Below are 17,072 nucleotides of genomic sequence, written 5' to 3'. Positions count from 1 at the left end.
GACAAGAAATAGGCCCAGAGATCACATGTTTCATGGTGGGATAAAGCCTAAAAAAACCCCCAACCTTACAACTTTAAATATTATTGTTTTCCTAAATTAACTCTGGGAGATTTTAATCTAGATCTTGGGTCTCTGCCAGGGAACACACACCACTCCCCACATCCCTGAGAACATTGTGGAGTCCTGTACAGTCAGCTGGCATTATATTGGAATAGCAGCCAGTTAACTCTATCACCTCACAAAGCCATCTTCTCTAGTGCTGCTCTCCTTTTAACTCATTGGAGACTCCAAATTAGCACCCTCTGTGTGGGGACACAACTCCTTTCTTGTCTTTTGAGGGATTTTTAGTGAGGTCACAGGACTTTTTAGTGAAACAAAAAGGACTTAATACACCAGATTGCTTCCTGAAGTTGAAAGGGGTGACTCTTCAATAATACTGATTAACAGGTCAGGCTGGATCAGGGAAGGGTGGTTGGGATGCCTTGAGATGGTGCCTGAGAAGGAGCCTCACTGAGGAAGGAGGCAGGGATTTGTGGTGACTGGAAAGCTCTGAGAGCACATTGTCTGGGCCTGAAGTCAAGGGGCCACAGAGAAAGCAGGCTGGTCAAACACAAAGCAAGAGGAGTGCAAACAGGACACTCTTCAGGGTATTCCCTTGCACTGCATCCTCCAGCAAGCTTTTTGTCCTGCCTAATTCAAGCAAATGGTGATGTTGCTCATTGCTTATAGATCACTGTTTTCAATCCTTGTCAGGGAGAATTCTCCTGATGAACCCCATGGGACATAACCTGAATAGAGGAGGGAAGGTGGAGCATGGAGTTTTGCCAATGCACTGACAAGCTGTGTCTGGGTTAGTTTCCAATGACTCTGCTCAGCCATCTGGGGAAGGGGGAGGAATTCCCTCACTTCTTAATCAACCTATCTGCCTTTTAAAGGGGAAATATTTTTCAGAAAGATGCACCGTGCATATCTGGCACTTGGCCTCTTGTTACTGCCAGCTGTCATTCTGATAATCTGTTATGAATGATGGCACACCAAGCAGACAGGACTGCAAGCCCTTGTGATTGTACTGCATTATCAAAGTGACAACCAGAAAGAACAAGAGCTCTGGCTGCTGAATTGGGCCATAAGTAGATTTTATGTTGTTGATATTACTATTTATATACAAATGGGTATCAAACATTTTTAATATTTTCCCAGCAGGAGCCAGGACATTGTTAGGACTTCAGTGTGCAGATAGCTGGGGTAAGGCACAAGATAAAATTTGTTTAAAATTCTGTTTTCATAGCCTACAGCAGGCAAAACAATGATTGTTGATGAAATTGGTTCAAGTATACACTTCTAATTTCACATCCATAAGCACAGGAATCTTAAGTGATTTAAACTGGCATCATTCCCTCAATTAATCCATGCCTACATTACCAGATGCCATGGAGATACCTCCTGTGATCTACACATCTGCCAAAGCCATGATTGTCAGGCATTGCACAGAGATCCAGCAGAAGCAATGCAGATATTTCCATAGGTGTTCATGGGAGGAGCAAACCTACATCAGAGTCTGAGCTGGGGCTCTTGGGTCAGTACTGCTGAGGGAAAAACCTTTCTGTCAACATCCAGGAGATGCTGCCACCTTCCAGCACCACAGTCAGGCCTGGGACTGCTCTCCCACAGTGACCTTGGTGGCCCTGGAGAAAGTTCTTTGTATGTCTGTTCTCTGCATTTCTATAAAGTCACCCCAGGACATTCTGGATGGGGGGGAGGCTTCCTCAGGCATAAAGTGACACAGCACGAGTGTGTGTCACTCAACTCAATCTCATTACTCAGTTCCTCGGTTCTGGAAACCTCTTCTGGGACTTCTTTCTCCCAGAAAGTCAAAGCAAAACTTTTCAAAACTGCATGTTCTCCAGTTCTTGATTTCTTCTGTGTTTGGAAAAGACAGTAATAAAATGCCAAAGGAAAGGATGTTCTTAGGACTTGTATGTTTGGTCTGTGGTGATCTTCTATGGAATAAGAACTTTCCTGGCCTTCTGTAAAAGTCTAAATGTTTTTATCCTGAATCTTGGCAACTTTTTCTGTTTCTGAGTGTTTCACAAGATAAAGCAGTTACAGTTTCTTCTGGGAGATATCTACAAAGACCAAAAATATGTGGCTTATACAGAGGGCACAGGAACTTCTCCCACACCAAGCATTGCTGGGTAAAGTTCAGAATCCTCAGAGACAAAGGTCTTTGTTGTGTTGGTCCATAACTTCTATAATATCTACAGAGTTTGTCCTTTCTAGAGGTGGCAGAAGGGGACACGTAACAAACAAAAAATGTAGGAGGGAACAGTTCTCTAATCCCATTAAGACATGGACTAATGGAGTTAAAGTCCTATGGAAATGGCCAAATTTACTATAGAAACCTTCTAATGGTCTAGTGGGAAAAAAAGAGAAAAATTAGCTGTGTCCTGGCAACAGATTATTGCCATGAATGTATCCAACACAACTTTTCCACAGAATTTCTACTACCTGAAATGACAAATATTCATTAACACTGCTTATGTCATTCAAGGCAATCACTCTAAAGACAGCTGAAAACAATGTTGCAAAACAGATTAATGATAAGGGCATTAAAATTTGTAAATATGTCAAGCAATGTAGACATGTCATTTGATGTAATTATATCAAAAGGGACATTTCTACTGAGCAAAAGCTAAGTGGAATGGTTAGGTATCTAGGTAAATGGTTAGGTATCAATAAGAAAATATTACAGAGGTAAAGTTACTAAGTGAAGAAATACTCCCTGCTCTGTCTTTCTACATGGCAGTGTTGCTGCCAGCAGTACACTCATATTTTGCTACCAACTAGATTTAGACTGGGTAAATTATTTTTCTCTTACAGGCTGGCATAGAAATGCAGTACAGTCATTGAATTCGAATGAATTTAGAAATCTTTGGGGTCAGAAGGGAAGGTGATGATTATCTTGTGTTATGAAGGAACCTGAAAATGTATCTAGCTATTTTCCAAGTGAGAGGACTGATGTTTTCCTACATAATGTGTGTGAGCCCTGCTTAGGCCAGAGCCAAGGTGAGGAGGGAGGGTTGGTGCTGATTCACAGCAACAGACGTGAGAAAAAGTAATGATGGATTGTGGTTAGCCCTGATAGAAGTGCAGCCAGAAGATTACAGCAAACTTTATGTCTGTCACTTATGTTCTTTAGAAATACTGCATTTGTTTCAGAGCATCATGATGGGCCAACTCCACTGGGTGTGAAAAGATCCATTTGTTCCAGAGGAATTTCTGGTGGAGCAATGTGTAAATAACCTTGTAGGTTAGAAGAAATAAGGCAATACCTTTGGCATGGAGTCAACAGACATAATTTAATTTTTGGCTGGTATGGGTGGGTTAAACTAGGAGGTGCATGTCTGAGTCAGGGCTTGAAGGAGACCTCTCAGTTCTGCATTCTCAGACTTCAGGTCCAAAAGGTGTATTTGCTACAGGGTCTTGGTAGCTAGTCCAGGTACTCCAGAGAAGTCTTACTGCCTCAGTGTTTAAATATTTAAATCCTCTTCCTCTAAGCTGAACCTTCCCACCTGCTCACATAACAGCTATACCTGTATTGATAGAGGCAAAACATTAAAATAAGGACTATACATATATATACACCATATAAGAAAATTGCCAAACTTTCCCCTGATTCCTACACATCTACATTTCTGGTGAGCAAAACTCATTACAAAGCTGGTACTCTGAATTTGTAATGAGTTACCTGGCAGTTGATTTTAATAGAAACATTTAATGCAGATGCTTTTTGCCCTTTCTCCCTCCCCCTCATTAAGGCCAGAAGAGCCTGAATCTATTTTCTCTGTGTCTGGAGCTGTCTTTCCTGCACAGAACCTCATGGCAGTGTCCAGGCCCATGTGTGGCAGTGATCTCATCATTCCCATTTCTAGCAATTCATGCAAACCCCGTGTTGCAGAGGTTAATTGGCTGCTACAGCTCTCCTGCAGGTTAGCAGTGCTTGTCAGGAACTCCTCCTCCTCCTCTGCCCTTGCCTTCCCCACCCCAACCTCCTCTCTTTTGGAGGAGCCATTTGTTATCTGCTCAAAAGCATTATGGTTTGTTTCTAACCTTAAAGCTAGAAATACTCTTATGGAAAGAGGAAAAACAGAAGAAAAAATGCTCAGGGGGAGCTGGCAGAGAATCCTGTCTTGTAGCAGGTTTTTACATGATCTTGAGCAAGTCTTTGATCACGGCTGAGAGCTTTGGTTACTGCTGTAGAACAAGTGATAACAATGTGCATTAACTGGTTTGTGCTGGGCCTGTGTGTTCCTGCTGGAAACAGGGAAATCAGCTCTTTAGTGAGGATCCCTGCAAGCTTTTGTCAAGAATTTTTTCTCTAGCCAACCTATTCCTTAAAGCAAAGTGACAAATACAGACCTATTTATAAATATTATATAATTAAAACAAGCTTTATTTTTTTCATCCTTATAGTAGCAAAGATATGTATCTGGGCCCATGATTAAAATTACTGAGCTTTGTGCAGACTGATTCTGCATTCTAAAATCTGTGTGACAACTTGGTTTCAGTTCTGTAATATATTGATATTTCTGCTATTACCAGTTCTGGTTGAGAGGTGGTTTGGGGTTTTTTTAACTTAATTTTCAGAAAGTCCAGACTCAGCAGTTAACCTGAACTTAAAAATCCAAAGTTCAGTCAGCATGAACTTTGCATCCAGCAAAGGCTTCTAGTACAGTATCAGCTGTAACTGTTCTTAGCTCACCCAACAAAGCAGTCTTTCGTTCCATCAGGCATTTCCTTGCTGGATTATTTCACTATAAAACATGAGCATCCTTTCCTGTCTGGTCATCAGAGCTGACAAAGTGGCTCTGAGGTGACCAGAGGACATAGAAAGAGGTGCAAAGTGCTCCATTATGTTAGGATGACACATTTAGGTACAAAGTGTACATCATTTACAGGTCACCTTGTCCTGGCCATTGCTACACTGTTCCATTACTGAGCATCAGCATTACACAGTGAGGTAAGCACCTGTAAATCCCACATGTTTGTACAAAATGATAACTACTGCCTTTGGGAAAGGACGGATTAAAAAACCCCCCATATAAAATTGTTTAACATGGGGATCTGGATGAGGATACAAATTCCATTTGATATGAAATCATTGTCAACAACAAAGTCTGTGGGTTAGGAAATAAAGACACATCAGTAAAAATGAATGCACCTTGCTCCAGTTCTTCTCACAGTGCTGTGTCCTACAGATGCATGAAAGCACCATTCCTCACTCTTGCTCTAAAGCACAGCCTGAACAGTGCCTTCTGTGCCTTTCTGCCTTTGGATCAGCACATCCCCTCAAACACACAATTATTATGGAATTTGCTCTGCCTTAGCCTGACTAAGATTTTGGATTTAGCTGTAAATGGAGCAAGTTGAGGAATATCCCTGAGCAATCCAGCTCAAGCAGCAAGCAGAGAATCTGCCAGCATCTGGGACCTCCTCCCTGCCTAACCCCTGAGCCAGGAGCAGGCATGCCCACACCTTGGGTGGCTCAGCAGCACTGCCTGGTGCTGTGCAGACAAGCTCTGTGCAAGGAGCTCCAGGAGGGGCTGGGGAACAGCACAGGAGCTGGTGATCCTTTATGCATCTGCAATCTCCACCCCCTCTGGGCTCCTGGGGTACCTTTCTCATGGAGGAGCAGCTTTGGGTTCCCAGCTTTCTTCTTACAGCTGTATTTATAATTAAATAATTGTCACAGTAAATCCCCTCTCTGACTTCTGGGACAAGATATAAGTACCAAATAAAGTGGGAGGGCATGAAGCTGTTACTCAAGAGATGTCTGTAATGCAAGAGGCACCACTCCTAATGGCTGGCATGGAATTAAAAGTGCAGTTAAACCAAAAACACTCAAGAGAATTCCCATATTTCTTGGGAATTGATGACCAGTTGGGAGGAGCTTGCATGGCCAAAGGAAAAGTCAAAGTCATTAATCTCTGCCTGTCACTTAGGAAACATCCTCTCCTGAGGCTTTTATCACAATGTTATAATCTAAAACATGGAAATAAATATATAAGTTTAGAGTGACCTTTATTTTTCATGAGGTATTGCCAATTAGTATATCCACAGCACTTTTAGAGGATTAATGCCCAGGATATAGCCAACCCAGGGGCAAGATGCTTCAAATTTGATTGTTCCATAATAATTTCTCACTGAGAAAGCATAATGGTGCCACAGACAAATAATATATTGAGGAACAGTGTTCAGAAATACTAAAAATTTTTAGGTCCTTTGGACAGCAACATTTTAACATTTATGTGATGACATCAATGACATCTTTATCTCTCTGTAAGCATGACAGGCTCTCCCTCCTTCCCGTCATTTATCCATGTGATTGCTCTTAGATGGAAGGCAGAGTGCAAATTTTTTACTAGAGAATCCTGATTTGCTGCTGTTGAGAACTTCTCTGACACTTTGGCTTATGCCTTCTCATCCACAGACTTAATGCACAGGCTCCTTTAAATAAACAAATGCATATATTTCTGATAAATTGTTAGGCCCCTTGATTTAAGTTCCTTTTTATTTTTTCCTTCTAGAAGTCTAGTTTGGACAATCAGGGTTGAAAATATTATCCTTAGCCATAACCTATATCTCCAACTGGTGGATTTTTGACACACAGGTGGTTTTTTAACTTCAAAAAGTACACAGGTGTCATGAGGAAATAATGTGGACCTCACCAAAAAGTCTTTCTATCGCTGAAAATAATTTCACTCAAAAAAGTTTCTCACAAGATAGTAATTTCTAAGAGTTAACAAAGAATGGAAGACATACTTCACCACCACTGTATGGTCAGAGCCAAGCTATTTAAATTCCCTTAGTTTTCTATTTTATATCACAGTGCATAGTCTTTGATGCATAAAACACTTAATAACTCATTTGATAGACAAAGGAACGGTGCTTTCATTTTTTATTGGCTACATTGATTTTTTCAATGACCCCCAGATTACCAACCTCAAACCTAATCTGATGCTTTTTTTTCCTATTATCTGGTGAAAGTTAATTGTTGTAATTATTAATCAGGCAGTTTGCTGCCCATGGTGAGAAACTGCAAACAGTGAGTAAGGAGGGAAATGTTGACTCCTGTTGGGTCCAAGTGAACTTTGAATATCTACAGTAGCCAGGGCTGTGGCTGTGGATCCTGTGGGTCATGAGAGGCGTGGTGCTGCATGAAACACGAGCTAAGGACAGATGGAGGAAACAGCCTTTCCTGGCCCCAAAGGCTGAGCCCACAAATGCACAGAGCAGGGAATGGTTCCTGTGGCTGTGCTCTTGGCACAGCACTGGCAGGGGATGGAGGAGAAGCAAGGAGCTCGGGGCACCTCTCACTCCTCGCTCATGGGGTCTCCCAGGCACTGTGAATGATTTATCAGCTGCAGCACCGTGGCTTTGTGTCCCACTGCCATGGCCTCTGTGTCCCACCTTGGCTTTGTGTCCCACTGCCGTGGCCTCTGTGTCCCACCTTGGCTTTGTGTCCCACTGCCGTGGCCTCTGTGTCCCACCTTGGCTTTGTGTCCCACTGCCGTGGCCTCTGTGTCCCACCTTGGCTTTGTGTCCCACTGCCGTGGCCTCTGTGTCCCACCTTGGCTTTGTGTCCCACTGCCGTGGCCTCTGTGTCCCACCTTGGCTTTGTGTCCCACTGCCGTGGCCTCTGTGTCCCACCTTGGCTTTGTGTCCCACTGCCGTGGCCTCTCTGCCAAGGGTGACGTGGGCTGGAGCTGCTGCAGCTGCTCCCTGCCCTGACTGACCCGTGCTGGGCATCACACTCCAGCTCTCTCACAAAGGGGGCTCCAGCTGCAGCCAGGGTCTGCCTTGGGGCTTCCTGTGTTTCAGACATGTACTAGGGCAGGACACAGCCCTCAGTGTCTGGGATGGCTTTGGGGGAACCCACATTGTCCTGCAGCCAGTGGGGGATGGATGCCAGGGATCAGCCTCCACTGCAGCAGGAGCAAGTTGTTGTCCCTGTGAAATATTAAGTGGGATGAGACCCTGGTGCCTCAGCAAAGGGCTCTTTGCTGTTCAGCTTGCTCAGGGCATGGTCAGCAGAATTTCTTGTTTGGCATTTGGTTTGAAGGAGCCACCAGTGGCCCCAGTGGGAAAGGGCAGATGCTGGGCCTGGTTGCTGAGGGATGAATGGAAGCTTGGGCACCACCTCCTTGGCTAAAACCTCTGTCTGCTGCTCCCCTCTGATGTGGCTTGCACTTTACCAGAAATGCTGCAGCTGCTGGGCCTAAAGCAGTTGTTTGAGAAAGAAAGAAATTTAACCCAGGCCATGCAGATTTGCAATAGCATCTCTCCATTCTTGCCTTTTCTTAGCCATTTTGAGCATCTCTGGTCCTTTCTGGAAATTCTAGGTGGTTCAGAGACATTCAGGAACCTCCTGCATTTTGGGTGAATAACCTGGGCTCCAGGGCAGAGGGATCTACATGCATGTGCCAGTGCCCTGTACTGTTGGCATCAGGCAAACCATCTCCTGCCTATATATGAAAACTTTGCCCAGGTTTGGATGGTGGTTGTTGTATAGGTGGTTTGCTGATAGTTGGCATCAGGCTTCACAGTTTGGGTACACCTGCAAAGGAGGCCCAAGTGTTAGAAAGCTAGGATGAAGAGACAGTTTGGGATATGCTGCCTAAATAAAAACAACTGGAGTGGAAAACATCTTAAGTCACTAAATTCCAATGTCATAGTAATGTAATCTGCTTTGGGTTAAAAATCTAAGGGCCAGAATTATTAAAGTTCCCCTCAGGACCCAGACTACTGATAGTGAGACGATGAGCACTCAGTAAAAATGAAACAGAAGAGAAACACTAGGTAAGCATAGCAATGAGCTTTATGAATAGCAACAAACCACATGTAGACCCACAATGCATGATTCAGATGTTCACTGAATCCATATGCCTCATCTGGGACATTTTACTCTTTCCTCTGGCTCAAGCATCTGACTGGAGCACTGCACATTTGCTTTGAAGAAAAACGTGGTTCTTGCATAAGGGTCAGAGTGTGGTGCTGTGAACTGTTGTGCAATGGAGAGAGACTCTGCTTGCCCACACTGCTTCTGCCAAGAGATTATAGGTCCACAGCAACAGCCAGTGCCTTTACAATTTTCCTGGAGCTTAGTGAGGCAAGGCTACAGCCACATTAAAAATTAAATGGAAAGAGCAGTCATAACTTGTAGGCAAACACAATGAATGAGCAATAATTGGCTGACCAAGTCTTTGAGGACATAAATCTTTTCATCTGAAGCAGCCGAAGGACTTTGTAACCATATGATTAGTGCCTGTGTTTTGGTTGGACTGGAATGCAGTTAAGGATGTTGTGGGTTCAGGTCCACTTGCTGCAGGTGGTGAAAACCAGAACAAGCAGGATCCTCCACATCTCAAGAGCTGTTCCATAACTGTGGGCAAAACAACTACCAGGGTTCCTCAGCCAGGGAGGAGAAACAGAGAGAGACAAGGCTTATGGTGCCACTAGGGACTGGTACTTATAAACATATTTTTGAGGCAGGATTGTGCAGCTCTCGTGTTCTCTCTCACACACACACAATTGGTTTGTCACGGGCATGGCTGTGACTCCAGCAGCAGCTGAAACTGTCCCACCAGCGCCAGCTCAGGTCCAGCCCAGCTGTGATCCACATGGCAGGTCAGAGGCTGAGGAAAGCCTCTGAGAAAAATCAGAACTGGTTTAAACCCAGTTAGCCTGCCATGGCTGCAGTTCAATGGCCCCAGGACAACTCTGAACAACGGTAGCAGTCATGCTAATAAGATCATTGCTAAGACCTTGAAGTGGTGCATGAGAAAGCAGTGAAGGTTTCTCTCCTGGGAAAGTGTTCTTCTTCCCTTTCTCCTTCAATGACAAATTGTCTGGCATATGACTTACTACAATGGCCAAAGATGAATGACAAAGAGTTTTCTTACCCTTCCAAGACACACACTCAGCTTGTTTAATTTTTATAAGCCTTAAAGATCTGGAAAAGTCTATATAAACATGGACAGATTGAGGCTATTTACTTACCAGTGTTCCTGGGACTATATATTTTTATGAAGTAAATTATTGTCTATTATGAAGAGTGACTTTTAATTACTTGAAAGAAGGTTGTAAATGTTCAGAAAGTACATAAAGTTATAAAACTAACATTCTGATCAATAACAGCCTGCTGATATATATGACAGGTCATAACTGTCTTCACAGACAAATGCACTAGCATGTATTTTTTTCTAGACTATTTATTGCTGTTTCCAGAAATTACCATAACTAATCAGTGGAAAAATACTTTCTCTATTATATAAAATATAAAATATGTCACTAATTAAAACCACAGTCAAAAGCTCTAGTAGGAAAGCAGTAGGGAGCCTCCTAGAGCCAAGGTGATGAGAAGAGTGCTGAGCTCATTTCAACTCGAAGTTTCTTTCTCACTTACTTTCCCTGATTGCTCCTTGGCATTAGACAATTTGGGGTGCAGAACTGAATATGTTCTGATCCATTTGAGACTGCAGATGTTTGTCTGGAGTCAGTGTGGTAAGATCTGCAGTGCTGGAGGTGCATGGGCTCCACTGCCTGCAGCCCAGAAGAACCTGGCATCACCCTGGACTGCCTGTATCTTCCTATCTTTAATGAGAAGATGTCTGTTTACATGTGGATCAACTGGATAAACCTTCAACATGACTACAAAAAAGGGCTCAAATTCATCTCTGTCACACAATTTAGACACAGCTCGAGTGGGAATCTTTGCTTCTTTGAGGGAAATGGAAATGGTTGAAGAGAACTGCTTTACCCCAATTTAATGCGGGAAAATATTTTCCCATCACCTTCCACAGGATTACTGCATGTTTTTTGCTCTTTACTGCAATGGGAAAGGCACAGGTGTGGAGAGATGGGAATTTTCTTTCCTCAAAAGCAAGATGCCACAAGACAAAGAGGACTTTATTTGATCATAACGTCCTGACCTGTCTGCCCAGTCTGCCACCATCAAATTTCAACATCCCTCCCCCCAAGTACCTCTGTCAAGACTTTGGTGTCCAATTTTTCTGGGAAAAAAAAAAGTGACATCATAAATGTCCTAAGCTTTCCTAATGCTGAAAATCTGTCCCATTCTATTTTACAACTGCATGAGTGATGAGAGGTGTATCATTATTGGAGTACTTTATTGACTGGATAGCACTCAGACAACAGCAGAAACCAGCTACTTCATCTTCTGAGCATCAATGTCTCAACTTCTGTCACTGGCCTTCATAATTCAGTTATTTTTAGGGCTGGTATTTTCCTCTCTGGCCAGGAGCTAATACAGTCTCTCCTGTGATCCCTCAATCTCTTCCAGAAAGAGTCCTGACCTTAGGAAGCACCTACTTTTCCTGGAGCCATGGGTTCAGATCTCAGCACAGCTGACTCACATTTCTGATGCTGTTTTGACCTCCACATGCCCTGAGGGGGCTCAGGGCTGGACAGCAAGGGGGAGCCCAGACTCATCCCATGGAGTTTCCCTGAGAAGGCATTCCCATGCCTCTTGCCCAGCCTGGTCAGCACCTGTGGGGCTGTGCTCCTACCTCCCCCATCTCGCCTCTCCATCACCTTGCTGCTGGAGGTGAGAAGGGAGCAGAGCAGCACCTGTGGGGCTGTGCTCCTACCTCCCCCATCTCGCCTCTCCATCACCTTGCTGCTGGAGGTGATAAGGGAGCAGAGCGTGGGCACCTCCTGGGCGTGGGGAGATCTGTTGGGCTTGGTCTTTTCATGCAGGTGCTGGAGGGGAGATTCTTGTCTCCTGTGGAGCAGGGAGTAGCTGCAGGCACAAACCAACCACTTGTGTGGGGAAGAGTGGGGGATGGTCTTTCACACAGGCCCTTCAGATGGGTGTCCTCTTGCTGTGAAAACATGTCACAAATCACCTTTGAGTAGGGGTTTCCCCTGCTAAGAGGAACAGGAACATTTCCCCCCTCCTTCCAGCTTTGCATGCCCCCTGATGTTCTGCCTTTTATCCTCCAGGTAGCTGGATCCCAGTGATGCAATCTGAGAGAGAGGCTCTTTGAGATACAGAGACTGATATCAAACCCACTGCTTTTAGGGAGTCAGTGCGGGTCCAGCTGCTGTGTGTGGCAGCACGTGGTGTTGGAAAGGCAGTGTACACAGAGTTCTTGCAGCCTCCTTGGGCAAAAGAATTTTGCAGAATGAGAAATTTGAAGTTTTTATCCTCTCTGGCATCCTCTTGTTTCTTTTTTTACAAGGTACCTTTTAAAAAATATTTCTGATGAGTTGCTGTAACATGCCAAATTTCTTCATATCAGATGCTTTAACTATATTTATCTAGTTTATGAAAGCTGACAAGTGATACAGCCACAATAGCGCCAGCAGAAATTGCACAGCAATTTTACTTGGGCTCTTTTCAAGTCAGTGGAACTGTTAAATGAGATTAGTGCAGGAGAAGGGTTTATTGCAGAAAGCAGATAGACACATATCACAGGGACCCAGCGATAGACTAAGAGGATCACAGACAGAGACTTTGTGCCAAGGAGGACTTGGCAGGATAACACAAGTGCATCTTTTAGCTCTCTGGAGTTGTGTCTCACTGTATTTCTGATATGGCTCTCCACTCATCCCAACAGGTGTCTCTTCCTTTCCTTCTCCAAACCCTCCTAAGGCACCCTTTCAGTGCCCTATTCTGACACTGCTCATGCTTGTAGCTGGATGAGGCTTTTTAGGAGTAGTGGGAACTGGAAACAATGGTGCCTATTATTGTCCTTGCAACTCTTAGCATAGCCCAAGAAAATCTGGGTGCTGGTGGCCACTGCTTTCTTTGCTAGCTCTGTTTTCTCTGTTTAAATAAAATATCTTATCAGGAGTAAATCTCAGTGCTGAAGTAGTTTTATTAATAGAAAAAGAAATCATTTTCATAGATAAATAAGTGCTTTCCCTTTTATTTGTGAAGGGTAGTTATGCATGTTATGTTACAATATGGGTATTTGTGTATATATATATATGTATGTGTATATATATATCTGTGTGTATAGACATATATAGAGATAGATATACAGATATATGCACACACACATATGCAGGTCCACGTTGATCACCATCAGGGACTGAACCCAGAAGTTTCTGGAGCAAAGAGCATGCCCTGTGTACTTGGAATCTTAGCAGAGACTGCTGTGTAAGTCCCCATTCTCTCTGGAGCAGACATAACTCAGAGCAGCTCACATAAGGACTCATTGAGATGTTGCTCAGAGGTTCCAGCTGGGATTCAGCCCTTTTCTCTCTGGCTGACTAGAAGCCCTGCTCATGCTCAGCTCATTTCCTAAAACCCACTTCCTACATGCCATGAAAGGCTATTCATATTTCAGCCCCAGTGACAGGAGAAGGGCAAAGCTGGAAGAGTGTCCAGCTACCAGGTGGAGCAGCAGCTAATTTAGCTCCTGCAGTGCTAGAGACCCACAGACACAATGAAGATGTAGGGAAGGGAGGAGCAGCTGGGCAGTGGACAAGGCCTGTGAGCCTTCCAGCTCCCTGGGACATGGTTTGAATTTGTTCCAGCCATTCAAAATGATCTTTCACTTCTTGGCAGAAGCTCACAAAGTTTCTTAGCTAAGCAAAGAGAGCACAAGTCTTCATTGTGCATGGATAGAGACAGACACTGGTCATTTGATTATTGTTGTTGAGAACATAAATGACTGCAATGTTGCAAATGCCACTGGAGGAAGTGAGAGGCTCCCTCATGAAGAGGCCTTGGATGCTATTTGTATCCAGAAGCATCCTGAGATGAAATCATAATTCTCTGGCTGAGTGACCATCCCTACACTCTGACATGTTGCTTTTTAACTGCACTCAGGAGGCTACTGCTGAAAGAAAGGCATTTCTTTATCTCCCTACTAATATATTTTCCTTCTGCACCATCAAGTTTTCCTTATGGAGGTCTGTGCTTTGCAGTGATGCTTACACACTTGCCTTTGCAGACCTTAGGCAAGGTCTGTACCCACACTAATAAGTTGCTTTCCATACCCCAAACAGCTAAAAAATAGAACAGGAGAAGGATTCTTCTCCAGACTTTACAGATGGTGAACAGAGGCACAGATAAATTACACAACTTCCTTGTGATTATTCTGGAAATCTGTAACAGAGCCATGCCTTGGACCAAACTTTCTGGTGTCCCTGTGCCAGACTGCAACCACAGTCTGGCCTTTCTCTCTGAAGGTACATATTTGTAGAGTTTTAGAGTCAGAGGAGTGGCCACCTTATCTAGGCTGACCTCCTCTGTGTCAAGTCCAAGAATTTCTTTGATCAAAGCATATATTACAGAACAGAATAGAGTCCTGATTTGAAGACATCAGGACATAGGAAAATAATTGTACAACTTCCTTTTGTACTATTCCAGTGGTTAATCGTCTTTGTTGCTGACTTGTTTTTCATATGAATGAGTCTGACTTCAATTTGGTTCCTGTGATGCTTCTTTTTTGCTAGATTAAAGGGGCCTTCTCTATCTGTGTTTTCTTCCTCTCCTTTTCTCAGGCAATTTTTTCATGTCTGGAAAGCAGTCAGGTTGACAAGTTACTTGATACTGAATCCTGGGGATGTGTTTCTTCCACCTCATGCCTGTCTTTGGTATTTTCCCTTCTCTTTCATAGCACAATAATTAGAAAGCTTTAAAAAAATGAGCGAGGAAGTATGAAAGAAGTCAGCAAGCAATATTCTTTACTTCCAGGTGCAGTGAGGAACATGTAACCAAAGGAAGAAGATTAGCAGGGATGATGCCAAATTCTGCTCTCATTTGTATTTTTTTACTATATATATATATATATATAGATATATATATATAGATATATATATATATATTATAATATACACATATTATCAAAATATATATATTGGTAATATATTGATGTAATATATTAATTTATATTTTTTTATAATTTCAAACTTGTGTCTGTTAGGTAAGGAGTTACCTTTTGTTAAGTGGAACAACCTGATGAACACCTGCCACCAGATACTGATTGTGTGGGACTCCAGTCCTGGTTTGAGAAGCCACTGTTGTATTGAAGTTTCTTTTCAGGCACACAGAAAATGCTGTGGACTATTTCTGATAAAAAGTCTCAGAACTTCAGGTCTTGTCCTTTTCCCTTTTACTGCAGACAATATACCACTGATATTACATGACAGTGTTTTCTTGTGAGCATTGGAATGATATGAAACACTTGGTTGGGAAAAAGCTTGGGAAGATCCATGAAGGTGAAAAGAGGCAGGAACTGAATTGTAAGTTGCATTGTTCTGTATAAAACACGTGTAATTGTCTGGGGTATTAAATGGACCCATTTTCCTACACGGGTGTGTCTAGGTTGAGCTGATAGTTTGGTTTGTGTCTGTAGAGTCTAAGATCTCTCATTCTGTCCAGAAATTAGCCCAGATCTAAAGATTTCAAGAAAATTCTCTGCTTTATCAATGAGTCAGAGCCCATTATTCTGAGTGTGAGTATATAGACCACAAACACTTGCAAAGTGTGAAAACGGAACACAACAGGGATAAATGAGTCAATGCCAATTAACCATAGTGAGGAACAAAGATGTGACATCATCAAAGCTCCAGAGAAAAAGCCAGAAACATCAGAAGATGTAGAACCTTAAGAGAAAGAGCAGAAAGGTGGAAGAAGCAGAAGCTGATCAAGATAAATCTTTAACTTGTCTCAGGAAGCAAAAGGACAAGTGACTGACAGCTGCCCATCAGCAGGGGCTCTCTGGGGAATATTCACAGCAGTTTTGAGTCTGGGACAAAATTCAGACTGCAGGGCAGGCTTTTCATAAGATTCCTGGTCTGTGTTACAGATGGCAGTGCAAAAAAGTGAATTCCAGAGAAATTAGTTAGGAAAGCAGAATTTCAACCCGTTGTTTCCTCAGGGAAGCAGCAAAACTATTGGCTGTAGCTTTTTTTTTTCATACCTTTGTGATTTCAAATTGGAAATATCAATACTTAGACCTAGTACTTTATGGAACATGATCTAATAGAATTCCCAAATCAGCTATAAACTGATGAGCTTCTACTCCACTGCACAAGAGCTTCTCTGTTGTATATGACTACTACAAAATTTGTCACCAATCATTTAATGTTCTTAAATGCAAAATTCAGTTCTTTCAGGCTTGGATTAGGTTTGTCTTTCTTCCATACTGTGTACTTATATAGAAAGAACATTTAGAATTCAGGCATCCTAAAAGAAATCTTCCTAGAGGGAATCTTCCTAAAAGGAAACTGCATCTATTTAAAGTAATAAAACATAGAACATTTGTTACTGGAAAGCCATCCCATGCATTGAGAGACATTATTAATGGGGTTTGTTTTTTTCCCTCTTTTTTCAATAATCTAAATAAAATTTGGGTTAAAGGGCAGATAAACCAAGGACCCTTGAAAAATTAATAGGAAACAATGAAAGCATCCACAGCTCCCAAAGCCCCTTAGTATATCATATTCTCTTCTAATGTTATAACCAACATGATTTTAATTGGCTGAAAATAGGGAAATAATGGTAGTAAAGTCACTATGAACACTTCAGGAAAAACAAAACAAAATTTAAGGGATGCATGAAAAAATTCCCCTTTAAGTACATTTCTATACAATTTCTGCCTCTATGTTTATCTTGCTGTCAGACAGATGGAACCTATCACCTGCAAAAACTACTTATCCTTCAAGAGATAGGAGTTCTCTCCTGATCTGTGGTTTTCAGACATCAAGTGGAAAACATGGCATGTGCTTGCTGTCCTGAAAAAGGAAATCAGAGCAGGAGCTGGGGCAGTGTTTCCAGTGTACAGCAGAGTGCACAGGAGGAAAGGCCCTGGGCACTTGGGCTTAGACTGTCACAATGCCTCGTGTGCTTCAAAATGGACATAGATAGAAGTGCCTCTCTGCAGGCACAGGAGCTGGGGCTCTACAAATTCAGAATTTCAGTTTGAAAGGCTGAGGTAAAAAATACATGAGGAGTGGGTAAAGTCATTCAGTGAAAGTTAAGAGTAGATTTTTCCTACTCAGTGCAATTGGCTTTGGGTAAATCTTGTTAAAAT

Source organism: Agelaius phoeniceus, chromosome 4 (assembly GCF_051311805.1).
Source record: "Agelaius phoeniceus isolate bAgePho1 chromosome 4, bAgePho1.hap1, whole genome shotgun sequence".
Taxonomy (NCBI): domain Eukaryota; kingdom Metazoa; phylum Chordata; class Aves; order Passeriformes; family Icteridae; genus Agelaius; species Agelaius phoeniceus.
Note: the sequence above shows the minus strand (reverse complement) of the source record.